Source organism: Octodon degus, unplaced genomic scaffold (genome assembly GCF_000260255.1).
Source record: "Octodon degus isolate 3935 unplaced genomic scaffold, OctDeg1.0 scaffold00127, whole genome shotgun sequence".
Lineage (NCBI taxonomy): Eukaryota > Metazoa > Chordata > Mammalia > Rodentia > Octodontidae > Octodon > Octodon degus.
The window spans coordinates 82,532-96,677 of NW_004524703.1; the positions used below are offsets into that span (position 1 = coordinate 82,532).

Genomic DNA, 14,146 nt, shown 5'->3' on the forward strand with positions numbered 1-14,146 from the left:
AATTTCAGGCTTGACTAAACAGGGTCTCCTTCACTCTACTTGTGAGTCGCTCTCAAAATATGACATTCTGTTATTCAGATGAGTAAATGCCATATCTATTGATAAAACACAAACTCCAGTTTTGGGGTGGGGGAAATGGCCATCATACAGTCTTGCATCTGCCCACCAGCCTCTGGGCCTCCAGCTGAGACTAGGGCACCCGCCTTCTAGTTTTTCCCAGATAGGACCTCGTAACTCTGGCCTTGAGTGAAATACATACTCACATCAAGAGATACAACCAGCAAACAGGACCAGGTTCTGCTGGCCCAGAGGAGTTAAAGCTGATGCAGGCTGTCATTTGCAAGAGGATCCTTTTGAGAAACAGTTTCATAGCCTTTCTCTGCTTCAGTCCTAGAGACGCTGGGACACAAGGTATCACTGTGATGGCAGCTGAGGTGCTGATTTCTCACTCAGCCCTGGTGTTCGCACAGCACAGAGCACAGTCCACTGGGTGTGCTGTACATTTCAGGAGCTCAGGTCCTCTGGGATCATAGTTCTGGACTTGGCCACTTAGATAAGGATAGATGACTTGCCTCCTGACTCCCACAAAATGCATCCTCTTTGTGCCACATTAGAGCAGACACAGGGATTAAAACTGCTCCTTGATTTATGCTCTACTGGGAAAGATTAGAGGAAGGAGCTAACTTCCGGAGTGGAGAAATGACCAGCATTCTCACACTGCCTTCTCCAACTCTGCCTCTGTATTTCCCCGATCTTGGTTACAGCCTCAGCAATTGCTAAAAGCACACCTGACATTGTGGCCCGGCTGTGTGTGGGGTCACCAGGGGCAGCCTCAGAAAAAGCCCAGTCCTGGTGTCTGGCTGGGAATCAGAGCTGAGGAGAGAAAAGAGTCAGCCCCTGAAGGTCAGAATGCATACTGGCCAGGCTGGGAGTCAATGTACTCTGAGTCTTGTTATACATTTTACTGGAACACTTGGGCATGAAACATTCCCTGAAACAATAAAAAGATAATGCACTCAGCCAGTTGTCTGTCTTTGCTCTGTGCTTTTTCATGATGCTATGCATTTACAGAGCTCCAGGAACATTCTTCCTTCTTTGTGTTTTCTTGGCTGGCTGCCTCTCTCTTACTTGATGTATCCTTTTTTTCCCCCTGAGGATTGATTTTGAGCATCTTTACAGTGTCTATGTCTAAAACAGTGAAGTCTGCATCCTATGTTGTAATTTTAAATTCTACCAAAAAATACACATGATCATGTGGCTGATTGGACTAAGTGACATTAGAGCCCAGTGTCACTTAGGTTTTGCTTTCAAGCCATATTCAGTTGGGCCCTTGCCCATATCATCTGCATGTACAGATGTATGCTTGGCAAAGTGTTAAAAAAACCTGGCCAAGAAACAATTCCCATTCTCAGAGGTTTCCTGAAAGTTGAGGGCATCCCTACAGGAGGGACCCATGGTCTGTGGCTATCCTGGGGGAGACTGAAGTGCTGACACTGACACAGTTGCTCACGACGGGTCACCGATCTGAATCATCTCTCTGCAGGCTTTGGGCTTTAGGCCAAGACTCACATGGAGGATGTGTAAGGCTGAGGGCCTCTGTGGGAAGGCCTGGGGGGCGGCTGGCTAGGAGTTCCAAAATAAACAGAGGCAGTCAAGAGTGAAATGGAAGAGAGTGAGAAGAAATGGAAGAAGCGGAGGGGAAATGAAACACATAGATAGACCAGAGGGAAGAAATTTCTAAGTTGCCTAGGGTTTGAATTTGTGGTTCTCCTGCCTCAGCCTCCCAGAGTGCTGGCATTATAGGTGTATTGCCATGTTAGGTTTACTGAGGATATGTTTGACTTAAGAAAATAGGGCATGTGATATGTGACACCAGGGATAGCCCCTGAGCTGACCTCATGGCTGTTCTGTGGGATCTGGGCTGAGGCAGCCAGCCAAGGCTTGCACAGGCAGGTGGAGGCCTCAAGGGAGACAGGATGTGATGGGTCAGTGTTGCAGTCACAGCCTCTCCCAGAAGCTGTGCCATGTCCCCACTGACCTGAGCAGCCCCTAGCTGGCCTGGTGTCCAGGCAGAGGGTGGGGTAGCCATTGGGGTCAAAAGGTTCCAGGTCTGAAGACCAGTTGCTGGTGTCACTTCAGCATATAGCAAAGTCACCTAGGCTCTCTGCCAAACTGAGTCAACATGCCTCACAGCAGTCTTTGGGGTTCTTGCTCTATCCACAGACAAGACTAGCCCTCGGGGGCAAGGGATCAGTCATGGGCCTTGCTGTGGGAGGGCACTGGCTTTGCTCAGGAGCCAGGCTCCCCCCCACATGGGCACCACACAGTATTCTGGAGGAAATAGGCAGAACCTGATGAGCCCTGGTGAGGAGATGGGGAAATTGCACCCTTGTGCATTGCTCTTAGGTAGAATGGAGTTTGCTGCTATGAAGAGCAGTATAGAGATTTCTCAAAAAAAATTAGAAATAATTGTGCCAGGGGACACGGCACTTCCTTTCTCTGCTTGTACTTGTTATGGAGGCAGCAGATGGGACCTTAACACGCAGAATGATGCTGGCGAGTGCATGGACCTGTATGTGCCTTGGAGAGGCTCCACCAGCAGCCCTATTGTTGGTGCCAAGGACCTTGCATCCATCCAGATGAGTGTGGCTGAGGTTGACAGGGGCAGGGGCAGATTCAAGAGCCAATTTAAAGCCTACACTAAATTTACAGAGCCATTCACAGGATGGATGAGTCAGATGACTCCATTCTACAACTGGCCAAGGATGACGGCATTATCTCAAAGAACTTCTGAGTGGAGAGAGTTCTGGCTGTGGCATATTTATCATAAATACAGTCAAACCTTTGATTGCAAGTAACTTTTTCTGCAAATGTTCTTCAGTTTATTTATTTATTTAGGTGGAACCAGGGATTGAACTCAAGCCCTTGCACTTGCCAGGGAAGCACTTATTCTACTGAGCCATCTCCCAGGCCCCTGCAAATGTTCTTCAAAATGAACAAACATTTCTAACAAATTTTAGCTTGATAGATAAGCAATGTCTTACAATACGAGTATTGCATAATGCCAAATAACACACAACCACAAGTGAGCCAATGGTTCTCCCTAACCCTGGGGTTGTGGGTGATCATCTCACAACAGCAAGAAGTCATGGAAGAGATTTTGTCTCCAAAAAAGGAGAACCAGGTGTAGTGGCACACACCTGTAATCACAACACTGAGGCGGCTGAGGCAGGAGGATCACGGTGAGTTTGGGGTCAGCCTGGGATACATGACTGAGTTCAAGGCCAGCCTACACTACATAGTGAGACCCTGTCTCAGACAAAACATAAACAAAAATGAAGGCAAAAAAGGCAGAGGAATCCTTCACTTCAAATGGGGGTAGGGAGAGGTGGAAAACAGTTCAAAATTTTGTAGAAAGGCACCACTCAAATTAGGCTGCATTGGTTACTTTCCTCTTGCTGCTGAGACAAAATTAAGAAAGGAAAGTTTTATGTAGCTCTCAGTTGGTGCAGGTTTCAGTCCATACTCAGCTGGCTCCAAGGTAGAGCGGCACATGGCAGAGGGCAACAGTTTGTGGAGGCAGAAATCAGCAAAAGCAACAAGAGCAGAAAGGGAGGGTCAGCAGCAGTGGCAGAGAGCAAGCCTCTCCCTCCCTTATGTTGTATGCACGCTGCCCACCCCCAGGGTGGGTGTAACACTTTACGGTAATCCCTCTACTAGACAATGAATCAATCACGAGCTTTGGAAACCCACACCCATGCTGCACAGGACTTTGGGAGGATAACCAGACAGAAACCATAATAAAGCCTGCAGTAGTTCAAGTGGTGAATCTGCCTAACAACAAGGCAACATCACATTTCCAAGAGATCCTCAAAAGAAGGCAAAACCAGCATTGGACAGGTTCTTTGTTAAAGCTGTATGAAAAGAGAAAGATTCCATTGAGCCAATAGATACCAATGATACCACTGGTGATAGTGAACGTCGTCCTCCACAGTAACCCTCCTCTCTCTCGTCTCCCTCACATCAGTCACGAAAGCTTTCAAAGGTAAACACAAGTTAGTTTCTTTTCTTTCTATTTTGTATTTTCTTTATTATTTTATACTATACTACAGTGTAGAAGCCCCCAACTTACAAGAATTCAAGTCACGAACTTTCCCGAGTGTACTATGTAAGACTCACTTTACCACATATGAATGAATCCGATTTACAAATGTTCTCCCAGAACAGAACTTGTTCATAAGGAGGACTTACTCTATTATAATTATTTTTATATAAATGTTTTTGGGTTGTGGAACAAAGAATCTGAGTTTCAGTTATTTCTTATGGGGAAATATACAAGTCTTTTTGATTACGAGCATGTTTTCAGAGCAAGTGTGCTTGCAAACCAACGTTTACTATAGTGAGAAAAAAATATATATATATATAAATGGAATCACCATGTCACCTGACAATTCCACTTCTGGATCAAAAGAACTCAAAGGAGGGACCCAAAGTGATGTTTGTGCACCCATCCCAGGAGCAGCGTTTACAACCCAAGCATCTACTGAGCCGTGGTGGAAAGAAAGGTGATGAGCTCAGACACAAAGCATTGTTCAACCTGGGAAAAAGAAGGAAATTCTGACACCCAGCACGTGAACCCTTGGGACCTTAGGCCGTGTAAAAGATGTCAGTCACAAAAAAGGAAAACACTGCATGATTCCACCTGCTTGAGATACTCAAGTAGTCAGATCAGAGATGCAGAAAGCAGGAATTGCTGTTGTTGGGGGCTGGGGTGGGAGAGAAGAGTTAGTGATTAGTGGGAGGGGGTTTAGCTATACAGGGAGGAAGGTCTGACTTTCATGGTGGCGATGTCTGTAGAACCACACGCGTGCTCTTAACGCTTCTGAACAACGTATTTGATTCAGTCGCATTGAAGCAAATATTGTTATGCACATTTTACCACAATAAAAAAATTGAAAGAACTTCCCTATCTTTAAATAGTCATTATCTAGCCTCAGACTAAGACACAGAAAAACACAGATTTGAAAGTGTTTGTGTATGTGTGAACAACTGCATTTTAACTGTGGTATAATAAAAATGCTGGTAATATTTTTTGTTCTGTTTGCAGAACGTTAGGTCTGTCCCATGTGGTTTGCCGGGAGTCATCCCTTGACTAAAGGTCTTGCACAGAATTAGGAACTTTGATGACATTATTGTGCTATTTAAGGAAAAGCAGTGAATTTTCTTTTCTTATTTGCATATGCCCATTTTTACAAACATTTATTGAGTACTTACGTTAACGGATTGCTAGGCTAATTTACCTACTCAATGTTATCAACAATAAACCAGTAAAAATTAGGACATAACAGTATATTAGGACATTTGGAAAATAAAGGAAAATAATCACCTAAATCCTACCACCCTGTTCCAACTTGGTCATGATTGATATATTCAGGACAGAGAAAATTCAAAGCTTTTTCATGTTTTTTATTTAGTATTCAGACATCTGAGATTTACGCAGTGACATGATTAGTGAATATTCAAATCTATCCAATCCTCAGATTCTCACATTTGATTAGTGCTGTTCTGTTATTCCTCTATTGCCTCCAAGTGATAATTAAACCTATTTTTGTAAACTTAACATTCTGTTGTCACTGAACTTTTAAAATCGTTGTTACTCATTAAGCTTCTCTTCTGGAGGATTAACAACCTAAGTTTACACCAAAATTAGAGAAAAAGGAGGGCCTCAAGGAAAGCCAATATTTTGGTCCTAACCTTCCAAGGTCAATTATGACTCAGGACATATGAGAACTTGTACTGTAACATCATATAACTCAGTAGTGTCCCAAATTTTCTGATCAAGGAGGTTATGGGACCAAAGAGGAAAGTGATCAATGATGTAGAATGTGCCTAAAGAGTTACATGGAGAGAAAACATTCTCTCAGGCTTTCACAGGGAGCACATTGGCCAAGCAATGGCCGTGACTCATCCACATGGCTGACACTAACAAAGGATCTACAATCTGAGGTACAGGGTCTCAGGATAAATCCTGAGGGAATTTGACTGACCTTATCAGATCCAAAAGTTACAACTCTTGTTGCATAGGTCTTGCTTTATCTTGGTCTTAACCATCCAGCAGAAATGTATAAAAATGAAGTACAAGAAGTAAAGCCATGTTGATATGTTGAGTTGTAGGGGACTCAGGTCAACAATTTCTGACACTGCCAGTCAAGCGGATGACCCAATACTATTATGCACTACTGGACTCTTTTAGAATATTTTGCTGAGTTAACACACCTATAATATTCAAATGACAGAACTAAACAAAAAAGGGGATACAGATGAATGTCCATTTTGTATCTGTGTATTCAAAATGGTTAGGATAGATATATAGTTACATTCTCTTAATGAATAGAGGGATTTGTTCTAATAGTGTTTCTAAATAGGATATCATGTCCGCATCTTGTACAGCAAATAACCACTAGGAAGAGAGTATGCAATGTGTTAATTATTGAAACTGTCCTACCAATTTGATTTGAAACTGTCTCATTGCTATTTGTTTCTCAATAAAATTATGGAAAAAAATCGTTGTTACTTTTGCAGGTTTTGCAGCTCAGGTTTTGGGCTCCTCTGAATGCTCATGGAGGGCCCTCCCAGAGGTCACAGCGACAGTGCACAGGGCAGCAGATCTGTGCACTTCTGTGTCTTAGAGCGCTCAGGCTCAGGCCCACTTTCTCGTGCCCACTCATCTTATTCATAGTCTGTGACATTGACCTGGGCTAACTCGAACTTCACACTTGTTTTCTGGCACGAAGCCTCTGGATGTTTCAGTCCTAAGGACTGCAGCTGTTGAGACCTGAGCTGGGGGGAGACGGCTGGCAAGGCCTGGTTTCTCACCAGCCAGAGACACCGTGTCTCCTGCAGTCCCTGGTGGGTGAGCTTCCTTGGGGGCAGGACTGTCCTGAGTGTGGAGCTGCCCATTTTTACAAAGGAGATTTTCCAGAAAAGAATGCTAAACTTGGTCTTCTAGGTAACCATCAGTAATGCTGAACTGCTAGTGACATTTTGCCCTATCACATTACCTTCTAATTGCCTCTAAGTACAGCCTCATTTCTTGGACAGAGTTCAGCTTCACCCTTCTGTTCGTCCCTCCCTCCAGTCTCTTTCGTTGCTCATGCTGTCTAACTAGGAGTTTGAGCAACTAAGGAACTAAATAGAGGAGCGTTTGTAATGGTCTAATTCAAGCAGGGTATGCTGTGCACCCTACTCCCAACATATATTGAGCCCAGAATATTGTGAAATGCTAGGAAGAAAGACAACCAGCACCACTGAACCTGGGGGAAGCAGATAGGTCATTAAAGCCTCCTCAGCACACACCACTTTAACCAAAAAGACCAATTGATACTATATATGCATGGAGACTATCTTTAGCTCCTGCAGAATTGTCACCCATGGTAAGATTTGGTCCTAGATTGAGTGTGTTTAGCCATTCTGAGTAGACCAGACCCTGCCCTGTGTGGGTAGAACATATCCCAGCGCACTCCACACCATGGAGAGGGTGACAGGTGGAGCGGTGACCCTGAAGGCTCTAGAACGTGGGTGCCAAACCCCTAGTCACAGTGCTTACAGTTTCCTCCTACTTTATAATCCTTTTCTGGATGCTTTCACTCAAACAGGGTCACTGCAGTCTTGTTCTGATGACACTGGGGAAAGTCTGATCCAGCAAAGTTGGAAGTGAAAATGTTTTTCTGACTGGTTTGACTTAGTGTCATTTGTTGAACAGAAATCTTTCTTTGTGCTAGTTGTGTGATTGATGCTGGGAAGAACAAAAAAAGAAGATCCATTTCTAACAGTTCACAGAGGAAAGGTAGACTGGCGCCTCGCTGAAGCACAACATTAGGGGCTCGTCCTGCAAAAGGGGGGCAGGATGCCTCACGTGTGGCCCGGAATGTGTCCTCAGGTCGCTGGATGAGGAGGCAGAGGGTGTCCCAGGCAGGACTACCACGAGCCGAGGCACGTGAAAGTGCGGTTAGAGTCCACGAGGAAGTGTGAGCAGCTTGGTCAGACAAGCAGATCAGAAAGGAGCAGGGAACATGGCTGGCTCCCTGCCAATTAGGAATCTTTCACGCTTGTTAGTGAACAACTTACTACCGCTTTACAGACAGCAGAGGAAAATTAACTTCAGGGAATTGGCAAGAAAGTATTGGCCCATTCTGTAACAAAAGCTGGTAGTATTGGTGCAGAAAATCCAACTGAGTTCTCCTCAGCTTCTCTTGGGTAGCAATTTTTCACTTTGCATTGTCAGCATTGACCATTAAAAAGAAAAGAAGAGGAAAAATTACATGTCTGGATGAGAAAGAAGATAAATGCATTCACAGAGGTCTTATCTGGACTGGACTGGTGGGAAGGTTGGGGGTGAAGGTAAGCATGCTCCAGATGGCAGAAAGGGTGTCCATTAATTAATCATCATCCAATTAATCAAACATTGGGATGCACACAATGGGAGAACACTTGAGGGTCTCAACTGAAAGGTTGCTTAAAGCTAACCTGAGCTGAAAGAGTTGCTCTGTCAAAGTTAGGGACAATAGTTAGAGAAGTGACACTGCACTTCCTGCCTGTCAGTGTTACTGATTGCTGTTCTGGGAACCTGACACAGAGAAGTACCGCTTCCAGGCAAATCTACTGGTTATAAACGTCTCTGTCTTGGAAATGTATAAAAAAAGAATTACAGTTATCCAATAAACATATCAAAACTCTCCACCTCACTTTTAACCAAAGCCATGCAAATGGAAATATCAGGAAAAAATACTTTATTTTTATTAAATAAAAATTATTATCATCATTAATTTTGCTAAAATCAAGTTATAGTAAAAGCTGGCAGTGTAGTGGTGCCAAGTATTAGAAGGCATCCATGCCACAACCATGGTGACTGGATTCCAAGTATCAGGTTGCTATGGTTTGTGTGTATTTGTCCCCCCAAAGCTTCAAGCAGTCCTTGAGGTGCAGTTCTACAGTTTATGATTAATTCATGAGCCAAGGCTGAAGTATGGGTCTGAGTACAGCTGGATTATGGGCGTGAGTGCTACACCCAGCCTGAGGTGGATGGCCTGCATGTAACGTAAGAGAGACAGACAGACTTGTTGCTGTTATTCCTCCCATTTGCTCTTGCTCTCTGTTCTTTGATGCTACCATGAAAGGCTGCTCTCTGCCATGTGCCACTCTGCTTGGAGCCAGCTGAGTATGGACTGAAACCTCCAGTAACTGAGCTAAATACCTTTCCTTCCTTCATTTTGGCTCTCTGGTATTTTTCCCAGCAATGAGAAAAGAGTGCTTGAGACTCAGGTACCTTGAGGGCACAGATATGCAGAATACTAAACATTTACTCTTTTTACCCAATTATACTTGCAGAAATTTTCTAAAGAAATAGTCTCTGGGCCAGGGAAATAGCTCAGTGGCATAAGTATCTGTTGCCTGGCAAGCACAAGGTCCTGAGTTTAATCCCCAGTACAAAAGCCAAACCAAAACAAAGAAAAAAAAAACCCTCTATACTCAGTCTACATTAAATTTGTATATACATGAGGAAAGTCATTGCAATATTATTAATTGTGAGTAATTGTGATAAACAGGAGCCACACAACTTTTCAAGAGTATAGAAATATTTTTAAGTGATCACATTAACAAAGATCCATTGCATTTGTCAGTAAGCAGATTATGGGTTCAGTAACAAACAGTCCTAGGATTCACAGTCACCTGACACACCAGGCCTCACCGTTTGCTCAGGTACGAGCGAGGCAGGCTTTCTTCCACTCAGCAAGTCAGGACCAAGAGCACACTGCTCAGTGATGTCATCCCCTGAACATTTAGTTTCTGGGAATGGGAAAGGGAAAATAAAAAACTCACACCACTCTTGACTACTCCTGCTGGTACTGCCACATCTGCTCACAGCCCACTGGGATAAACCAGTCATGTGACCTCTCTATCCACTGCTTTTTACATATTGTAGCTGGATCATCTCTTTTCTTCCTGATGAGTTTTTTAAATTCCAGATCCTTGTTCTTAATTGGATACATGGTTTGCTCATAAGCTACTCTGTAGCTTATCTTATCCTTTCATCATAATAAGGTCTTTTTTTATTTTGATGAAGCCCAATTTATCAAGTTTTCATCTTACATATCATGCTTTTAGTGTTGAGTCTAAGAATGCTTGACACAGTCTAGACCCTAAAGAATGGTTAGATAATCTAGTTGTTTTCCTAAGTTTTTTATCTTTATGTTTCAATTTTAAGTCTATAACCCATTTGAATTATTTTTTGTATAAAATGTGAGGTTTAGGTCAGTTTTATTGGTGGGTATGGAATTGCTCTAGCACAAATAATGGAATGAAAAAGCTCTTCCCTGAACTTCTTTTCACCTCTCTCAAATCTAGGCTTCTGTGAGTCTGTATCTAAGTTCCTTTTTAGCCTCATCTCTTTTTGTATGTGTCTACTCTTCTGAAAGTTCCCAATGGCTGTGAAATTGGGTAGACATTATTCCTATTTCATTTTCAAAATTGTTCAGCTATTCCAGTTTCTTGCATTTCCATAAAACATCTATAATAATCTTGTCTATATCTACAAAAAAACCTGGTTGATATTTTGATAGGAATTGTGTTAAGTTGGTACATTAATTTGGGGGAGAACTGACATCTTTACTATGTTGAGTTGTTTCTTCATGGACATTATATGCTTCTTTATTTAGAAAGCTTTGATTATCTTCCTCAGCATTGTGTAATTTCAGTACACAAAACCATGGAGTTTTGCTTGGTACTATGTTGTTGTATCACTCCTGATGTCCAGTGTTTCTTCTGTTATTATTTTTCTTCTGTTCAGAGAGAGACTTTTAGACATTCTTTTAGTGTAGGTCTGCTGGTGTCTTCCTTTTCATTCATCAAGAACATCGTGATTTCTCCTTCAATACCCAGAGGTTTTTGCTACATAGAAGATTTTTGATTTGACATTTCTTTCTTCACCATTGGAAAAACATTGTGTCATTTCCTTTTGCCCCCTTGGATTCTGATTGTAAATTTGTTGTCATTTTTAAAATATAATATTTAGTTTTTAAAAGCTTATCTGTGATATATCTTGATGTAAATTTTTCTGTGCTTATTCTGTTTAAACTTTGTCTTCTTAGATCTTCATGTTTCTGTCTCCTACCAAATTGGGAATTTCTTAGCAGCTGCTGTGAACCTTAGATACTCTTAAAATCCCAAAGTCCTTGGTCCTTTAATGTTTCTGTAGTCTATCTTTGGTCAAGATTGGGCACTTTATATTGCCTTAACTTCTAGTTTGCTGATGCTTTGCTCTGTCCTTTCCGTTCTTCGGAGCCTATCCACTGAGTTTTTCATTTCAGTCATTATGTTTTCCAGAGCTAAATTTCCCCTTGAGTGTTCTTTTTATCTTCTCTTGGTGAAGTTTCTGTTTTTTTATTTGTATCAAACACTTTCATAATTACTTGCTGAGGCATTTAAAATATGTTTAACTGCGGTAAAATACACAAGCGGTTTGCCTACTGTTTGTTATAGAAATGTGTGGATTCACTTGCAAGCACACGCTTCTGAATGTGCAGGTCAGAAGCAGTAAGTATGTCTAGTGCACCATGAAAGCATTTTTAAAAAGCTTAAGGTCCTTGTCAGATTCTAACACTCAATCCCTTGGCATCAGTCTCTGTTGATCACCTTACATTATTTCATTTTGAGATCTTCTGGGATCCTTGTACGACAACTGGTTTTCTGTGAAAACTATATATTTTCATGTCATGTAGTACAGATCTGTATCTCACATAAACCTCTGTCTTCACTGGTAGGGCAGAGGCTAAGGTCATACCTGCAAGGGAAGTGGAGATTCCATCTCTGGCCTCTGCTGACTCCAAGGTGGGGATGCTACCACAGTCAGGTGAAAATCCAGTCTCCCTTGTGATATTCTGGCCTGAGGGAGAAAGGGACGTGGCCCTAGCCAAGTGGTAGAAGTCTTGGTTCACTGATGGCCTCCTGGCAGTGCCCTGTAGGAGTGGGCCCCTTATAGAAAGCTAGCTCTGGTGAAGTCCATACCTCCTGTGGACCTCTGCTGTGGGTAGGGTGAGGCCATGGGGCTCTTCTGTGGTATTGCTGAGCAAAGTGGCCACTGAAAGTGTTCTGCCTTGGTTAGCTATCCTTTCTTGGCCCTTTGGCTAGAGACAGCAGCTCTTGCTGGTAAGCTTTTTGGTCTATCTCACTGGCATCTCTGAGTTTCTGGCTTATTCAGTTCAATTATGGGATACACAAGGCAAACAAATGATAAATAAAATAAACCAAAACAAATCTTGGGAGCTCACCGTCGTGTCATGAATTGGGTCTCAAGCTCCCTGGCTCATCTGCCTCCTTCTCCCCACCTTTTAGAGTCTTCATGTCCATGTATAGGCACCCCCAACTCTTGGCTGCAGCCAGCAGGAAGAATAAGAACAATGGAGGTACACGCCACTCTCCCGTAATGTCTGTGTGCTTTCTGCTCCTCCTAGCTGCAGATAATGCGGGACTTCTTGAGGGGGAATCATTTCTCTTTTTTTCCATCTCATCACACAGCTGGCCCCTGTGTATGCAAAAAAACCTCCAAAGCTCTGCAGACCCTGGGAGGGCCCAGAGGCACCGCTTGTTGCAGGTTCCAGGGTCAGCGGGCGGGCGAGGGTACCAGCAGGCGGGCAGCCCACTCCATCCAGTGCCCCCTCCTTAGACTCCTGGGCTCAGTAGTTTTCTTTTCTTCAGTGGCTCTCTAATAAATGTAAAGTGACTTTTTAATCCAGCTTTGAAAGTTATTTTTGGATCAATAATCTGCCCCAAGGTACTTGATCCCCACTGAAAGGAAGTCTGCTTCTCAGAATTTGTGTGACCATATAACGTGTGAATAGGGCTTCGTGTCAAGAGCCTCTCTCCACTGGCTGACATATTCCAAGTGCCAGAGGAATAATGTTTCAAGAAGGATTGGAAACATGAGCCAAATCAGAGGGCCTGGTTCTAACACTTGGAAACCTTGCATCGTCATTTAGATACCCTAAGCCTGGATTTTTCTTGCAAAATGAGGATGTCAAAATTTCCATCTTAAAATGGTATAAGGATAAAATGAGATGATGCATGTATGGTTCCTAATACATGGTGGGTAAAGATAATGTCAGCTGCTACTTAAATCAAATTGCTGAATAACCGATTTACATCAATATCTAAGTTTTATTTAACCGATGAAAACATAAGTAGATTAATTACTTAGTTATTTGTGATTTTATTTCAACTGAAAAGTGCACAGCTCTGAGGCCCACGTTTCTCCTCACATGGACCTGGGGGCTGGTCTACATTACGGTCATCTTGTGGTTTACCTGCCTGCCAACCTCAGCAGGCTCAGGCTGAAAAGAAGTAGAAAGAACATCATTTGTTGTTGTATGAGCCAGTTGTTACAGCTGTTTCAATAGAAATGTCATAGAATTGAGCAGAGAGGAGCGCTATCACTGAAGAAACCCACAAAACTATTGGTAAATCTAGGCATGGTGGTGTATGCCTGTAACCCCTGCACTCTGGCAGGCTGAGGCAGGAGGATCAAAAATTTGAACCCAGCCTGGGCAACTTAGTGAGAGCACAACTTAAAAACAAATTCAAGGCTGTGGGTATAACTCAGGGGAGCCTCTACTAGCTCAACTGCAGTGGAGAGTGTTTGGAAGAGAACATGGTATTCCTTCTGAAAGTCCCATTAGCTCTCTGGATTGCTTTGAGGTGTTCCTAGTTCTCTTTGTAGAAGAGATGAAAGAGGAAGGGGAGGAGACAGAAAGGTCAGCCAAGAACAGAGTCTGTTTCTGTTTGCCTCTGTGTCCCCATCAGGTGACAGTGGAGTAAATACAGGGATCAGGGGATGAAAACGAAGGACAACCACACCAGGACAGGCAGCCACCTCTAGGTAGCACTGAGCCAGCTGCAGTATCGAGGACAGCCAAGGGAACCTCAAGGATCTGCGCTTCCAAATTCAGGGTCTGGAAACCTTGAGAGGGCCACCAGGAGCAGAGGACCTGAGGGTTGCAGGCAGCCTTGGTCCAGGTACCTGCTCTGCCACTTACCAACTGTGTTCCTAGGAAAGGAAGCTTTATTTGTTAATCTCTATGAGGTGGGGGGGGGG

General features: G+C 43.2%; 1 pseudogene; it reads left to right on the top strand.

Annotated features, from left to right (window-relative positions):
- The first annotated feature begins 2,411 nt into the window (after positions 1-2,411).
- Positions 2,412-2,794, top strand: LOC101582776 (annotated as a pseudogene).
- The last annotated feature ends 11,352 nt before the right edge of the window (positions 2,795-14,146 follow it).